This window comes from Oryx dammah, unplaced genomic scaffold (assembly GCF_014754425.2).
Source record: "Oryx dammah isolate SB20612 unplaced genomic scaffold, SCBI_Odam_1.1 HiC_scaffold_3, whole genome shotgun sequence".
In the NCBI taxonomy this organism is placed as follows: Eukaryota; Metazoa; Chordata; class Mammalia; order Artiodactyla; family Bovidae; genus Oryx; species Oryx dammah.
Genome location: NW_024070187.1, coordinates 80,979,748 through 80,997,335, shown reverse-complemented (window position 1 = coordinate 80,997,335; position 17,588 = coordinate 80,979,748). Strand labels below are relative to the sequence as shown.

At 36.3% G+C, this 17,588-nt stretch overlaps 1 non-coding gene across 1 annotated transcript; it reads left to right on the top strand.

Annotated features, from left to right (window-relative positions):
- Positions 1 to 5,116: 5,116 nt before the first annotated feature.
- On the top strand, positions 5,117 to 5,189 carry TRNAW-CCA. Its single transcript has one exon. It is a non-coding gene; the product is annotated as a tRNA-Trp (tRNA).
- The last annotated feature ends 12,399 nt before the right edge of the window (positions 5,190 to 17,588 follow it).

The following is a 17,588-nucleotide window of genomic DNA, read 5'->3' as shown; positions in this document are numbered from 1 at the left end:
AAGGTATATTTAGTAGTGTTTCCAGGAACAAAACCAGGGTAATAGTAATGGTGCAGCAGTGGGAAGAAGGGGAAGTTGAATTGTGATGCAGTTGCAACAGAGGCTTGAGGCAATCCCATAAGGCACCCTTCAGAGATGTCCCTGATGGAGGCATTAACCCAGATATCACCTGCAGTCTCTCCTCTTGCTTTTGAAAGCATTGGCCACAAGATAGCACATCTTAAAATACGTGTTAGCTTCCAGGGACTGCTGCAAATGAGCTCCTTTGCAACAGAATTTCTTCTTTGATTTTTCTCTTCTTAGGTCTAACTTAACCAATTTTAGTTTAGCAATTTTGCTTTCTAGTCCTCTTGTAACCTAATAGGTATCCCTTGGCTTTCATCCTACAATGCTTCTTCATCCTTAAGGAAAAAGAATAGATTCAGTTTACACTGCCTGCTTCTTTATTTAAAGCTTTGAGCAGCCATAAATTAAATGTTTTATATTAATTATAAAAGCTGCTACACTTACTAGGCTCAATTCAATTTTAATTGAATATGAAAGGGAGACTCTCATATCAGTTCCAATGTGGAAAATTAATATGTGAATTTTAAAAATTTCTAAACCAACATATTGAAACTTATTTCAGTGAAGATAGAAATAAGAACAAATTTATATATACTCACTAATGTTATATTGCAGTATTTAAATCAATTCTTAAAGTATGATTCCTACTGCAATATAATGAATTATAAGTGGTGTTTCATAGAATTTCTATTGGGCTTCTCAGGTTATGCAAGAGTAAAAATCTGTCTGCCAATACAGGAGACACAAGGGATGTGGGCCTGATGCCTGAGTCAGAAAGATCCTCTGGAGGAAGAAATGGCAACTCACTCTAGTATTCTTCCCTGGAAAATTCCAAGGACATAGGAACCTGGCAGGGTACAGTCCATGGGAGTTATAAAGAGTCAGATATAACTGAGCATGCACAATATTAAAATAATTAAAACTTTTTAATTATTTAATGAAAAAAACTGAAAAGTAAAAACAGAAACATAAAATATGTGATTTATCAACACTTCGTAAAAAATCCCTAAGAGCACATTGCCATGAATAAATATTAATAAAATAGAGAACTATTCCTTATAAAGCTCTCCCTCAATTTAGGTTGGGAATTGGGTAAGAATCACAATCAGTTCAGTTCAGTCACTCAGTCACTCAATCATGTCCAACTCTTTGTGATCCCACGAATCGCAGCATGCCAGGCCTCCCAGTCCATCACCAACTCCCAGGGAGATCACTCAGACTCACGTCCATTGAGTCGGTGATGCCATCCAGCCATCTCATCTTCTGTCGTCCCCTTCTCCTCCTGCACCCAATCCCTCCCAGCATCAGAGTCTTTCCAAGTGAGTCAACTCTTCTCATGAGGTGGCCAAAGTACTGGAGTTTCAGCTTTAGCATCATTCCTTCTAAAGAAATCCCAGGGCTGATCTCCTTCAGAATGGACTGCTTGGATCACCTTGCAGTCCAAGGGACTCTCAAGAGTCTTCTCCAACACCACAGTTCAAAAGCATCAATTCTTTGGTGCTCAGCCTTCTTCACAGTCCAATTCTCATATCCATACATGACCACAGGGAAAACCATAGCCTTGACTAGACGGACCTTTGTTGGCAAAGTAATGTCTCTGCTTTTGAATATGCTGTCTATGTTGGTCATAACTCTTCTTCCAAGGAGTAAGTGTCTTTTAATTTCATGGTTGCAATCACCATCTGCAGTAATTTTGGAGCCCCCCAAAATAGAGTCTGACACTGTTTCCACTGTTTCCCCATCTATTTGCCATGAAGTGATGGGACCAGATGCCATGATCTTCATTTTCTGAATGTTGAGCTTTAAGCAAACTTTTTCACTCTCCGCTTTCACTTTCATCAAGAGGCTTTTTAGTTCCTATTCACTTTCTGCCGTAAGTGTGGTGTCATCTGCATATCTGAGGTTATTGATATTTCTTCTGGCAATCTTGATTCCAGCTTGTGCTTCTTCCAGCCCAGCGTTTCTCATCATGTACTCTGCACAGAAGTTAAATAATCAGGGTGACAATATACAACCTTGACGTTCTCCTTTTCCTACTTGGCACCAGTCTGTTGTTCCATGTCCAGTTCTAACTGTTCCTGACATGCATACCGGTTTCTCAAGAGGCAGGATAGGTCTGGTATTCCCATCTCTTTCAGAATTTTCCACAGTTTATTTTGATCCACACAGTCAAAGGCTTTGGCATAGTCAATAAAGCAGAAATAGATATTTTTTTGGAACTCTGTTGCTTTTTCCATAATCCAGCGGATATTGGCAATTTGATCTCTGGTTCCTCTGCCTTTTCTAATACCAGCTTGAACATCTGGAAGTTCACGGTTCATGTATTGCTGAAGCCTGACTTGGAGAATTTTGAGCATTACTTTACTAGTGTGCGAGATGAGTGCAATTGTGTGGGAGTTTGAGCATTCTTTGGCATTGCCTTTCTTTGTGATTGGAATGAAAACTGACCTTTTCCAGTCCTGTGGCCACTGCTGAGTTTTCTAAATTTGCTGGCATATTGAGTTCAGCACATTCACAGCATCATCTTTCAAGATTTGAAGTAGCTCTACTGGAATTCCATCACCTGCACTAGCTTTGTTCGTAGTGATGTTTTCTAAGGCCCACTTGACTTCACATTCCAAGATGTCTGGCTCTAGGTAAGTGATCATCCCATCGTGATTATCTTGGTCATGAAGATCTTTTTTGTACAGTTCTCCTGTGTATTCTTGCCACCTCTTCTTAATATCTCCTGCTTCTGTTGAATGAAATCAAATAGTGTTCAGTGGTTTAGACAGGATATCTAGTATAATTTTAACTCCACCAATGGAGTATAAACAGTCAAGGGTCACCAAGAAGAATGAGCAAATGGGAGAACTTGAAAATTAATTTATAAATATCTGAAAAATTCAAGGAAAATAAGCTCTTAAGTTCAGTACTCAGGACTACAAAAGACAAAATAATACAATAAATTGTGTAGTAGGGAAAAATTCAATAATCCTCAATGGGTTTGAATATCTTGTTTAGGGAACTCATAAGATTAGAAGATAGAATTCATAATCTAGTTAGCCTGTATGAGGGAAATAATTGTTGATTTTCACCTTCTAAGCTTTTAAATATTAGTGATATTTAAGAAAGGTATACTTTGCATTGACTTCCTCATGTTGGTTATATATATAAACATTGTCTGTTAGGAAGATGCCATTTAAAAGCATGAGACACAGATGTATAGAACACTTTTTTGGACTCTGTGGGAGAGGGAGAGGGTGGGATAATTTGGGAGAATGGCATTGAAACATGTATAATATCATATATTAAACGAGTACCGGTCCAGGTTCGATGGAGGATACAGGATGCTTGGTGCTGGTGCACTGGGATGACCCAGAAGGATGGTACGGGGAGGGAGGTGGGAGGGGGGTTCAGGATGGGGAACACGTGTATACCCATGGCAGATTCATGTTGATGTATGGCAAAACCAATACAATATTGTAAAGTAATTAGCCTCCAATTAAAATAAATAAATTTATATTAAAAAAATAAAAATAAAAGCATATTATTATGTCATCTGTGGCCATTGGACTAGGTAAATGTTGCATTTGGGGAATAATTAGGTATAATCTTAGCAAAGAAATATTTAACTATATAGCATGGTACCAGTTGGGGAGTCTAGAGAGTAGTAATAGTTACTCTAAAATTTCTGGTAGCATTTTAAAAATTGGAAATAGACTTCTTTCTATGGGGAAAAAAAAGATATATCTTTCAGTTACACACATATAACGCTAGTTCATCCCGATTTTTATGGGATAAGGGCATAGCTTCATAGTTTTGGGCTTGGGATAGAGCCAGGTATAATACTGAAAATAGTTTGAAGCCATAGACCTAATAGTAAGGACCAGTTAGAACTAGTATCAGCCAAAAAAGTGGAGCTGGGTGCTGTAGAAACTTTGTTGTGTCAAGAGATAGCATACTAAATGCTTGACAGTGGAGAAGTACAGAGGTGTTGAAGAGATCAAGGGTACAACAGTGAAGACACTGTTGAAATATTTTGCCAATAATTTTGGATATTCTATTTTTTTTTTCCTGGAAGAATATGAACTCTGGTCTAGCTCTTTGTTCTGTAAGTATGAATGGTCAATTCACTCCCAGGCTACTTATCACCACTTATCAATTTGTTTTAAGGATAGATGATGTCTTAGGGAGAATATGGGTCAATGTGCATAAGGAATATAGACATCTCTTTAAAAGAAAATGAACATAACACCAACTCTTGACTCCTGGTACTTGAAATTAATAAACTGATGTAACCATGACAGACATTGAATGATGGACTTCACTGAGAAGAAATGTACCAAAAGACATAGAGAAGTTTGGATGGAGAATTTGTACCAGAATTTATGCAAAGATTTGTTTTGAGCATAGTTTGTACATGGAAGTCCTCAACCCCAGGCCCTTGGCAGCATTGAGAAAATGGGTATATATTTAAGAACTGAAAAATCTAAAGACTAGAACTTCGGGAATTCAGATAGATTTTTGTTTCTTTGTTTTTGTATGCCAAAGATTGATGGTTTATAACACTCAGACTATCTCATATTCCTGTACCACAACATACACAAAGACTGCAGTGACCACTGCAGGATTTAACTGTTATAACAAAAAAGGCACGGAAACCATGTTTCCTATGGCCAATAGCACTGTCTTCAGATTACTGGAAGGCCTGGTTTAGATGATGATATTATTTTCCAACAGCAGCAGAACTTTTGGTGGCAAACGTGATCACCAAGTTTCTAAGTTTTCACAAAAGAGACACGAAGACTGACTCTTTGGAGGGAGTGACACTAAGGCATTGGATTTAACATTTCCAAGAAATTATGTGACCTTAGGTTATATCTTTCACTCATCAAATAGGTTATACCTCATCAATTTAGGTAATCAGGAGAGGAGCTTTGTTCCAAATTACAGTCAGAATCTGATGGTAATGTGTGGCAGGTTGATATCCATTTTCTCTTATTCTCTGGTTTAACAGAACCCTGATTAATGTTTCTACCCCAAAATAATGAATTATAAGTGAATTACTTCCCTGGTGGCTCAGACGGTAAAGCGTCTGTCTCCAATGCAGGAGACCCAGGTTCGATCCCTGGGTTGGGGAAGATCCCCTGGAGAAGAAAATGGCAATCCACTCCAGGACTATTGCCTGGAAAATCCCATGGACAGAGGAGCCTGATAGGCTACAGCCCATGGGGTCGCAAAGAGTCGGACACGACTGAGCAACTTCACTTGTCAATTATGCCAGCCACTTTTTTATTTTTCCCAATACCCTTGGAGCTAAAAGTTGCTATGTGACCTAGTTCAGGCCTAAACTTTGTTAGATTTAAGCAGAAACCTGCTGGAAAGAAGTATCCTTTGAAACTTTTACTGTGCTGATTATAGATGAGTTGTACCTTGAACATGGTGCCTTTCTGCTTTATCCTGCCTTTATTATAAATTAAACTTCTAGAACAATAGTGAAGATCCTGTAACCATGATGTTAGAGTTTAGAAAGACAGGCTCAGAGAATTACAGAGATACTGACTCTGATATCAATGGGCCTCTAAATCCATGCCAGTAATTGTCTGCTTCAGACCTCTTATGTTTCTGTTAGTTATAACCCTATACAACAACAGCTCATACAATACTGTACCTTAATAAACTTTGAAAATTTTAAAATAAATGATATGTATATCAAAATTACAATGAGATATCATATCACGCCAGTTGGAATGGCCATGATCAAATATCTAAAAATAATAAATGCTAGAGAGGGTGTGAAGAAAAGGGAATTCTCCTACACTGATGGTGGGAATGAAAATTGGTACAGTAACTAGGGAGAACAGAATGGAGTTTCCCTAAAAAACTTAAAAAAAAGCTACCATATCACCCAGAAATCCCTGAGAAAAATTTAAATTTCATTATGCCTTCACCTTAACGTAAATTGCCTACCCATAGTTAGCACCAATTTTTTTCTAGGTCATTCAGTTCAGTTCAGTTCAGTCGCTCAGTAGTGTCCGATTCTTTGCGACCCCATGAACCACAGCACTCCAGGCCTCCCTGTCCATCACCAACTCCCGGAGTTCACTCAGACTCACGTCCATCGAGTCAGTGATGCCATCCAGCCATCTCATCCTCTGTCGTCCCCTTCTCCTCCTGCCCTCAATCCCTCCCAGCATCAGAGTCTTTTCCAATGAGTCAACTCTTCGCATGAGGTGGCCAAAGTACGGGAGCTTCAGCTTTAGCATCATTCCTTCCAAAGAAATCCCAGGGCTGATCTCCTTCAGAATGGACTGGTTGGATCTCCTTGCGGTGCAAGGGACTCTCAAGAGTCTTCTCCAACATCACAGTTCCAAAGCATCAATTCTTTGGTGCTCAGCCTTCTTCACAGTCCAATTCTCATATCCATACGTGACCACAGGGAAAACCATAGCCTTGACTAGATGGACCTTAGTCTGCAAAGTAATGTCTCTGCTTTTGAATATGCTATCTAGGTTGGTTATAACTTTTCTTCCAAGGAGTAAGCGTCTTTTAATTTCATGGCTGCAGTCACCATCTGCAGTGATTTTGGAGCCCCAAAAAATAAAGTCTGACACTGTTTCCACTGTTTCCCTATCTATTTGCCATGAAGTGATGGGACCAGATGCCATGATCTTCATTTTCTGAATGTTGAGCTTTAGGCCAACTTTTTCACTCTCCTCTTTCACTTTCATCAAGAGGCTTTTGAGTTCCTCTTCACTTTCTGCCATAAGGGTATAAAGACCTAATTTTCTCTTCATGTATTTGAGTTATATCATTATATATATATATATATATATATATATATATATATATATAATTATGCATTGTCTAATGAAATGTTTTAGATTGGTCATTGGTATATGGAATAGCTAGTTTTTTAAACTATATGATAATATGTGTTATACAAAATCTCTCATTTATATAAGGATCTGTGCCTTTAAATTTCAAATAATGTATGTGACTAGTCATTATAATAATTAATTGACCAATTACTTAAGCTTTCATAAAGTGTTAAAGTTTATTATAGCTCATATATTCTATAATGATATAATCATTGTAAATATATTACAATAATATTAATGAAGCAGGTACATAAAGACAATTTTTTCATCTAACAGTTGATATTTTTTAATTTCTAAATTTTTTTCTATTGCCCTCATTTTTATAATTATTAATTTATTGATGTCCATTGCTTTGTGAAACTTGTCAGATACAGCTTAGAACAAATTCATTTGAACATGTAAAGGAATTATTGTAAATGCTTTGCAGAGACATATTCTTTAAAAGTTAGCATTTTAATTTTAAGAATTGGGTGCTTGAGAAGACAAAACAGCTTTTTAAAATCTAAAAATCTTGGTTTGAAATAGCAAGAGCATATACCCTAGGAATTTTAGAGCACAGTTAACATAAGATTGAAAGCATATTCATAGTTGCATAAAACTTTTTCTTCTTCTTTTTTTTTTTTTTTAACTTTCACAGAGAGAAGAAACATGAACCATGCATTGTTGTGGTGTTGTTCTGTTAGTCACTCAGTCATGTCTGACACTTTGCTACCCCATGGACTATACCCCACCAGACTCTTCTGTCTATGAGATTTCCCAGGCAATAACACTGGAGTGGGTTGCCATTCCCTTCTCTAGGGGCCACTTCCCAACCCAGAGATCAAAGCTGCATCACCCTTGCAAGTGGCTTATCACTGAGCCATCAGGGAAGCCCTCAAGTCCCTACACCTCAGTTCTTATTCCCAAAGTGAATCAGAAACAACAGAAGCCACAGGTAACTTGAGGTGATTCCAAAGTACATGGCAAATTCTGACTAATTTCCAAGGTTGTAAGAGAGGGAGACAGCAAATCATTTAGCAGGGTTTCATGCTTTTTATTACATGAGAGGGATAGAGGATGAGTGAGATAACTATACATATAGCATTGAGGGAAATTTTACCCACTATTTGAGAAATATGGAGGAAATTTTGAAACTTTTAGGAGGAATAGCTGAATGCCTCATACCTATTACATTAATTAAATAAGGAGACCATTAGATTGAGGTGGCTCTAATGTAATGGTGGCCTATGTAAACCAACGAAAACCTAATTCTGTAAATACCTCAAGTGTATGGAATAGAAGCCTAAGGATGATCTGTCACAATCAACTTAGCTTTAAGCTTTAGCCAATCAAATAATTTCCTTTCTTTGCATCTGCACCTCCTGTATATAAACTTTCCCTTGACTACTGTGCAAGTTCTCCTAATCAAGTCAGTTTTGCTACTGACCCATTGGAATTGATTTTTACTCAAACTCTTAAAAGTTTTAATATGCTTCAGCTTATCTTTTAATGTACAAAAGAATAATTCTTTCTAGCCCTGACAGGGGTACCACATATTGGAAATTTGGTTGTCAACTGTGGATGCAAGCAGAGTCAGACAAATACACACTAAATAGGAGGGATTCTAATCCCCAGTTCAGGTCAGCAGGCCAAGGTAGTGCTAAATGTTCTAGAAACATTGCCTTAGATGTCAGGTTTGTAAGTAAGCTCTCTGTGGATTTAGGTGTCTACCAAAGAAGAAGGGAAGATATAAGTTTATGACTTTGGACTTCAATATTAACCAAAAGGGAAAGGGAAGTCGCTCAGTCATGTCTGACTCTTTGCAACCCCATGGAGTGTAGCCTACCAGATTTCTCCATCCATGGGATTCTCCAAGCAAGAATACTGGAGTGGGTTACCATTTCCTTCTCCAGGGGATCTTCCCGACTCAGGGATCAAACCCGGGTCTCCTGCATTGGAGGCAGACACTTTAACCTCTAACCAGGAGACACTGTAATTTAAATTAGAAGTGACTAAGGATGCTGGGAGAGATTGGGGGCAGGAGGAGAAGGGGACGACAGAGGATGAGATGGCTGGATGGCATCACCAACTCGATGCACATAAGTTTGGGTGAACTCCGGGAGTTGGTGATAGACAGGGAGGCCTGGTGTGCTGCAGCTCATGGGGTTGCAAAGAGTCGGACACGACTGAGCGACTGAGCTGAACTGAACTGTAGGACCCTGAATTGGCAAGAATAAATTTTATGACTAGTAAGTAATTGAAAGCTTAAGTCCTAAAAGTCAAGTTGGGTTCAGTTAAAAATGAAACGAGTCAAGTCTGTACATTCTAGCATTATGGTTACGTGTAATTTAAACCCAATGCAAAGTTACTGAGTTTTCAGTTCAGGTTGAATTTGAATAGTCTGTCTGTGTGTATGTATGTGTGCCTGTGTGTGCTTTAATTTTTTTTTTTTTTTTTTAGTTTTGATTCACTTTTGAGACAGAAGAGGGTATCTTAATAAAACAATACAAAGTTTAGTCGGATAGTCTGGTTTCAGATTCGTTTTCTTTCTTTCTTTCTTTTTTTTTTTTTTTTGATACCTCTAAGCATAATTATCTATGAGGTTGATGGGTGAGGGTCGGGTGAGATTAACTTTCTTGTATGTCAATTACTTTTTAAACAGATGAAGTGATACAGCATCCTGCCTGGTTATATACAAACACAAAAGAAATGTTGAATTTAGGTAAATAATTTTGCAAATGTTATAATATGAAATTATCAAACATAGTACTACTTTAAATTTATACAATGTAGCAGATATTTAAAACAATGACTCTGTTCTTATTGTTTCCCTTTTATCTTATATGTTAGCCTTTCTATCTATTTTGGGTACCATGAACAACTTATTTCTATCTTAATATATGCTCTTCCTCTGAGAGAAATGTTTTGGCAATTGCTTAATTGTCCCTTTCCTGACTACTAGTCAACTCCAGGCACCCTCTATGATCGAAGTAGACAACATTTCCTTAAGTATGTCAAGCTTAGATGGTTCCTTTGGCATTAAATTAAGTTCAGAATTTGATAATGACTTTTTAACTACAGATATCTGCATTTGGTAGTAAGCACTTAGAGGCCAGGACTACTGTGTGCTTCTCCAGTTCCCAGCATGGTATACACAGTGTGCATACAGCTAATATTAATTAAATACATATTGAACAACAGATTAGCACATGAAACTCAATGCTAGCAAAAAGATTTGTTCTACTTCAATTTTCCATTGGCTGTTCCATGGTTACTTTATGTAACAGGAGAGATTAATTATGTTTAATACTCCCAATAGTTGTCATGAGACACCAATGAGTTAAATTACCTTAACTACTTTTCTGAGTTGAATGTGATCAGTATCAAACTTCTAGTCTGTGTTCATTATATTTTGTTGAGTACCTGGTAAAAAGTGGCCTTTTATAGCTATTTGTGGACTTCAATTTACCATGAATTTAGGCCCAAATATGTTTAGAATATAGTAGAAAATATATAACCCTTGCATAAATATAAATGTGATGGCATAGCTGCAGATGACAGGAAAATTATCTAATACAATATAGACTGGGATAACTTGAATGACAGATTTTTAATGGAAATACTTTTATCACCATTTAGATACAGTCATTCCTCTGAAATAAGCTTGGTGAAAATCCACTTGTTTAATTAAGCTTTGTAGAGTAAACCCTTTGTTCACTTGTTTTAATAGATTTTGACATGCAAATATAGTGACTGTGAATTTTACCTTAGATGTCAGTAGATTATTAACTGAACCTAATTCCTAGATGCAGTGGATTTCAGAATGGTTAATAAGAGAGAGTTTAAGCTCATACAATTCTACACCTGATAAATCTATACATCAAGTGTGACTAAAAAAGAAAAGGCTATACTCTTTTTTACCAGTTCTCATTAGATTAGCAGAAAAGCTGAGAAAAACAGGTACTTAATCAAAATGGAAGGCTAAAACAAATGTCAGAACAGAGTAAAAAAATTGTAGAAATTTAAATTGTCCTTTCAAAAGTTTTTGCACTTTCACCCTTTTCTGCTAATAGGGAGTTTAATTTGATAAAAATTATTGAAATGTTACATAGTACAACCTCTTTAAATGATAAGTGCTTAATCATTTAACTTGTAAATTTTTATGAAAAGCTACAGCTAAATTGCTTTCAAAAATATGCCCAAAATAAGCAGTTTTGAGAGTTGATTATATGAGTAAAATATGCACATTATAAAATGTAGGAAAATGTGTAAAAGAAATTAAACCCATCCAAAGAACTACATTAAATGACCACAGTACTGAATCTTGTCAAATTTCCATCTTTCTTTGTACAATATTTTGCATGACTGAAGTGTTTCATATACATAATTTGATATTATAAGTTTTCTCTTAACCTGAAAATGTGAAAATTTCTAATAGTATTGATGATTTTGTACACATTTTAGATGTCTCTATGATTCTACTTATGGGTAACCAACACATTACATTAACCAATTTTCTATTGTTATACATTTCCATGAACTTCTATTTTGCTTATATATTTTGATTGACTAATCTAAAAAACAAGAAACGTGTTCCAATGAACATCTTTGTGTCAATAAACAACATAAAAGACTATTAGAAATTTTAGTGATAAAAACGTTCGGAGAGTCATAAAGTCTATTTTGGCCTCAATGCGTGGTTTTAGGGTTAGCATTTCATATTTCACTTTACAGCAGTTTCCATAATTGAAACAAAAAAATAATGTCTAATTCAAGATCAATATCTATTACAATGTGATTTTCATCTTACAAAGAAGAGTTAGCAAAGATCTCATTCTTGTCTTGGTATGAAAAAAAGTACAAGCTTTTCTGTGTGCTACAGCACTAAAACAGGTTAGGACAACAAATGAGGATTTTATATATATCCAGATGCTTCAAGGCTGAGATTTAGGCAAAAAGGAGCAGTATTACTAGATAAAGTAAACTTTCTTTGAAGACTATTGCACTCCTCAAAGAATAACAGCTTAGTATCACGGAGTGTTCAGGGGTTAACCATCACCATGGAATAGGGAAAAACACAATCCTTCAGGGTTAAAAAAGAACAATTTTGAATCATGGATGAATCATTAGTTAACTATGTTTGTTTGCCATTTGCTTATTGCAGGAAAACTTATGGTTTTCTTCTCTTTATGAACATATAAATCTATTATCTTAGAATCATTTGCTAAATTGTTCAGAGATACTAGCAGTCACATCACCATGTCACAAAGGCAAACAAAAAAAAATGTCATCATTTCTCTGGCTCACTTTTCATTCTTTTCCAATAATTTACTGGTAATTAGTATCAATATGTAGCATAATGTCCAAGAGTTTTACTCCACCTTACTTCTTTAGCTCCGTGCTTTTGGGTAGAAGTTGATAAAACAGCAAATCACCCACGAGTGAGGTAGGTTTAAATCTAAGATCTAGAAATGAAATTCAGGTTTTATTAGAAACACAAGGATATAAGTAACTGATCTGATAGTTACTCATTTAATTCTCTGATTTTGTTTTTTACTAATCATGTGAAAACTTTACATATGAGTGTTTAATTAGAAGGATACAATTGAACATTTGTGGAAACCTGGCATGATACAGTCAAAGGTATCATATTATTGTTTCTTATTTTCATACAGATGACTTATAATTCTGAACTATAGGAAACTTCTTATTCTGAATCGATTGATGAAATGATTTGAGTGACCTAAGAAGAGGTGGCAAAAATACACAAAATAATTGTACAAAAAAGATCTTCACAACCCAGATAATCACGATGGTGTGATCACTCATCTAGAGACAGACATCCTGGAATGTGAAGTCAAGTGGGCCTTAGAAAACATCACTATGAACAAAGCTAAAGCTAGTGGAGGTGATGGAATTCCAGTAGAGCTATTTCAAATCCTGAAAGATGATGCTGTGAAAGTGCTACACTCAATATGCCAGCAAATTTGGAAAACTCAGCAGTGGCCACAGGGCTGGAAAAGGTCAGTTTTCCTTCCAATCCCAAAGAAAGGCAATGCAAAAGAATGCTCAAACTAATACACAATTGCACTCATCTCACATGCTAGGAAAGTAATGCTTAAAATTCTCCAAGTCAGGCTTCAGCAATATGTGAACTGTGAACTTCCTGATGTTCAAGCTGGTTTTAGAAAAAACAGAGGAACCAGAGATTAAATTGCCAACATTCGCTGGATCATGGAAAAGGCAAGAGAGTTCCAGAAAAACATCTATTGCTGTTTTATTGACTATGCCAAATTCTTTGACTCTGTGTATCACAATAAACTGTGGAAAACTCTGAAAGAGATGGGAATACCAGGCCACCTGACCTGCTTCTTGAGAAACCTATATGCATATCAGGAAGCAACAGTTAGAACTGGACATGGAACAACAGACTGGTTCCAAATAGGAAAAGGAGTACGTCAAAGCTGTATACTGTCACCCTGCTTATTTAACTTATATGCAGAGTACATGATGAGAAATGCTGGGCTGGAAGAAGAACAAGCTGGAATCAAGATTGCTGGCAGAAATATCAATAACCTCAGATATGCAGATGACAACACCCTTAAGGCAGAAAGTGGAGAAGAACTAAAAATCCTCTTGATGAAAGAGAAAGAAGAGAATGAAAAAGTTGGGTTAAATCTCAACATTCAGAAAACTAAGTTCATGGCATCCCATCCCATCACTTCACGGCAAATAGATGGGGAAACAGTGGACACAGTGGCTGACTTTATATTTGGGGGCTCCAAAATCACTGCAGGTGGTGATTACAGGCATGAAATTAAAAGATGCTTACTCCTTGGAAGGAAAGTTCTGACCAACATAGACAACATATTCAAAAGCAGAGACATTACTTTGCCAACAAAGGTCCATCTAGTCAAGGCTCTTGTTTTTCCAGTGGTCATGTATCCATGTGATAGTTGGACTATAAAGAAGGCTGAGCATCGAAGAATTGATGCTTTTGAACTGTGGTGTTGGAGAAGACTCTTGAGAGTCCCTTGGATTGCAAGGAGATCCAACCAGTCTATCCTAAAGGAAATCAGTCCTGGGTGTTCATTAGAGGGACTGATATTGAAGCTGAAACTGCAATTCTTTGGCCATCTGATGCGAAGAGCTGACTCATTTGAGGGCAAGAGGAGAAGGGGACAACAGAGGATGAGATGATTGGATGGCATCACCAACTCGATGGATATGGGTTTGGGTGGACTCTGGAAATTGGTGATGGACAGGGAGGCCTGGCATACTGTGGTTCATGGTGTCACAAAGAGTTGGACACGACTGAGTGAACTGAATAAATTGGTTGTCATCACAATGTCTTCATGCTAATCATGTTAACTTTCTAAGGCTCAGATACCATTTTTTAAGATAAAGAATTACTCTTTGCCTATAACAGAGCCTAGCACAAAATTTGTGTGTAGTTTTCTCAAGGAAACGATCTTCTGATGATGTTAGAAACATGGAACTCTTGGATAAGGAAATGGCAACCCACTCAAATATTCTTGCCTGGAAAATTCCTTGGACAGAGGAATCTAGCAGGCTACAGGTCATCCAAAAGAGACAGATACAGCTTCACACACATACTTACTTTTTGAGCTTCCAAGTAAAAAGCTCTGTGCTATGTACTTTCATCAGGGTTCTCATTTGATCTTAAAAACTTTATGAAACAAGGAATGTTTTTGATAATTAATATTTTTAAATTATAAAATACATACTAACTGCACAAAAACAAAACTGTAACTGTTTGTATTGCGGGTAGTTGGCAGACCTAGATTCTGAATGAGTCTCTAACTCATATGACCAGAATTGTACCTTACTTTCCTTTTTGTTTAGTGGTCTTATCTCCAGCATATTCCCACCTCTGTTGTATTATTTCTCTATCTCATATCAAGCTTTTGATTTCAGATGTGAATAAGTCCCTACTTCATTTGTGAACTAATTACGATTTAAGTTATTATATTTTTGTAAATAATACTCAAACTGAGAGCTGCTTAAAGGCAGAAACAAACAAGCAAAACAAACATGGAAGTCTTATGAAATATCGGGAGCCATGTACTCATTAAACTCCTGTGCATTTTCCCCTCTTTTTCTAGTAAGTGTTTGTATTAATTAAATCATACCCATCAGAAAAATAAGGAAAATGCTTTGTGTTATTTAGTTGTATACAGCCTAATTTTTAAAAAAAGAAACCAGCTTTAGAAAGTAAAAAAAAAAAAAATTAGAACAATTATGTATTTAAAATCAAAACTTCTCTTTCCTGAACTTTTTTTTTTTTTAATTCAAAATGCCCAGAGTTCTTTCTTGAGTGAATTTTTTTTTAATAACAATATATAAATATATAATTAAGTGAAAAGAAGACAGGTGAATAACTGAGTGTATTAAATGCTAATATTATTATTAAAATGTGTCTGTTACTTTCTCAGTCATAGTGACTCTTTGTGACCCTATGGACTGTATCCCACCAGGCTCCTCTGTCCATGGAATTATCCAGGCAAGAACACTAGAGTGGCTTGCCATTTCCTTTTTCAGGGGACCTTCCCTACCCAGAGATAGAACCCAGGTCTCCTTCATTGCAGATGGATGCTTTACCATCTGACCTGGTAGGGAAGCCCAATTATAAAAGTATTTAAATTTAAATATATACTTGTATGAGTCTAAGTTATCTCCTCAATAAAAAAGAACTGGCAGAGATGTTAGCTTGGAGGTTAAAAATTAAGTGATTGCTTGACAAGGAAGAAAAGAGTTTTAATTTTTGCATTTTTTAATTACCTAGTTTCATATACGTGTATTTATTACAATGAAATTCCAAATTTAATTTAAGTACTGAGTTTTGGGAAGGTGAAATAGCTGTAATTAACACCCAGATAATTTACTTTATAATTAGAATATAATTTACTCTTCCTGAGGCTATGTCCATAGCAGTGAAATAGATGAAATGATCCTGATAATTTCATAGATCTCAGGAAGGTAAACCAACATTATGTTCAGAAGCACTTTGGCTGTTAAGTATGAGGAACCATCTTCATTTTTCTAAAGAAAAACCCACAAACAGTGTGCTACAAATTGGAGAAAAACCCTAAGTTTATATAATGTTCAATAATCCTACCTGACGTTTGCTCCAATGGAGACATTATCTTTCTTATACTTAAAGAAAACCTGTTCTTTGAATTGAAAGGAGATGTTATTGTAATCTTTCAAGGATGCTATCTATATAAATGTCCTTGAAAATATAGTCTGGAACAAAGTCATTAAGTACTTCTGCTTGCAAAGTGTGTGGACATACAAGATATATCCTGCAATACTCACGGTCAGCAAGAAAGTCAGCAAAATAGTGAAACAGTGATTAATTTCACTGTGTAGGAACGAGTGCATGCTTTTATCAACTGAGATAATGGAATCTGGGAGTTCAAAGAAAGCTTGTTATCCTTCCAAGCCTAACAACTAATTGAAATGTTTAAGTTGCTACTGTCTGGGAAGTCATGAAAGAGCCAGATAATTTTGGAGAAATTAAAGTTGATTTTATTGCTGATTGTCAGTTGTTCTTGGTTAAATTTTAACAGTTGAATGTATTGGAAAATGTATCTATTGTCACGGTAAACTGAAAAATTCTAAATTTTCATTGGAAAATTAGCAGATTATTCATGATAATCTGTAAACATATGAATAAATATTTTTAAAAAACTAAGAAAATTAATAATTGCCAGTATCCTAGTCCATCTAGGAGGTAAACAAATGAATGTAGGAAAACACATGAATAGAGTAATTCAAAAGAATAATTTAAAAGAAGATGCTAAAATATCACTTTCCATGGTTATTATTTAAAGTTGAATATTAAATTACTTTCTGAGAATTTCACTGTTTTCCCAGAACAAATTGTGTTTTTTTAAAAATGTCCAATGAATATTCTATTTTGTTATGTTTATTTTTATTAGCACTGGAAAAACCAAACATCTCAGAGTCAGCATTTCAGTTCAGTTGAGTTCAGTTGCTCAGTCATGTCTGATTCTTTACTACCCCATGAAATGCAGCACACCAGGCCTCCCTGTCTATCACCAACTCTGGAGTTCACACAAACCCACGTCCATTGTGTTGCTAATGGCATCCAACTATCTCATCTTCTGTCGTCCCCTTCTCCTCCTGCACTCAATCTTTCCCAGCATTAGGGTTTTTCAAATGAGTCAGCTCTTCATACCAGGTAGCCAAATAACTGGAGTTTCAGCTTCAGTGTCAGTCCTTCCACTGAAAACCCGGGACTGATCTTTAGGATGGGACTAGTTGTATCTCTTTGCACTCCAAGGGACTCTCAAGAGTCTTCTCCAACACCACAGTTCAAAAGCATCAATCTTCAGTGCTCAGCATTCTTTATAGCTGAACTGTCACATACATACATGACTACTGGAAAAACCACAGCCTTGACTAGACCGACCTATGTTGACAAAGTAATGTCTCTGCTTTTTAATATTCTATCTAGATTGGTCATAACTTTCCTTCCAAGGAGTAAGCATCTTTTAATTTCATGGCTGTAATCACCATCTGCAGTGATTTTGGAGCCCCCAAAATAAAGTCTGAAACTGTTTCCACTGTTTCCCTATCTATTTGCCATGAAGTGACGGGACCCGATGCCATGATCTTCATTTTCTGAATGGT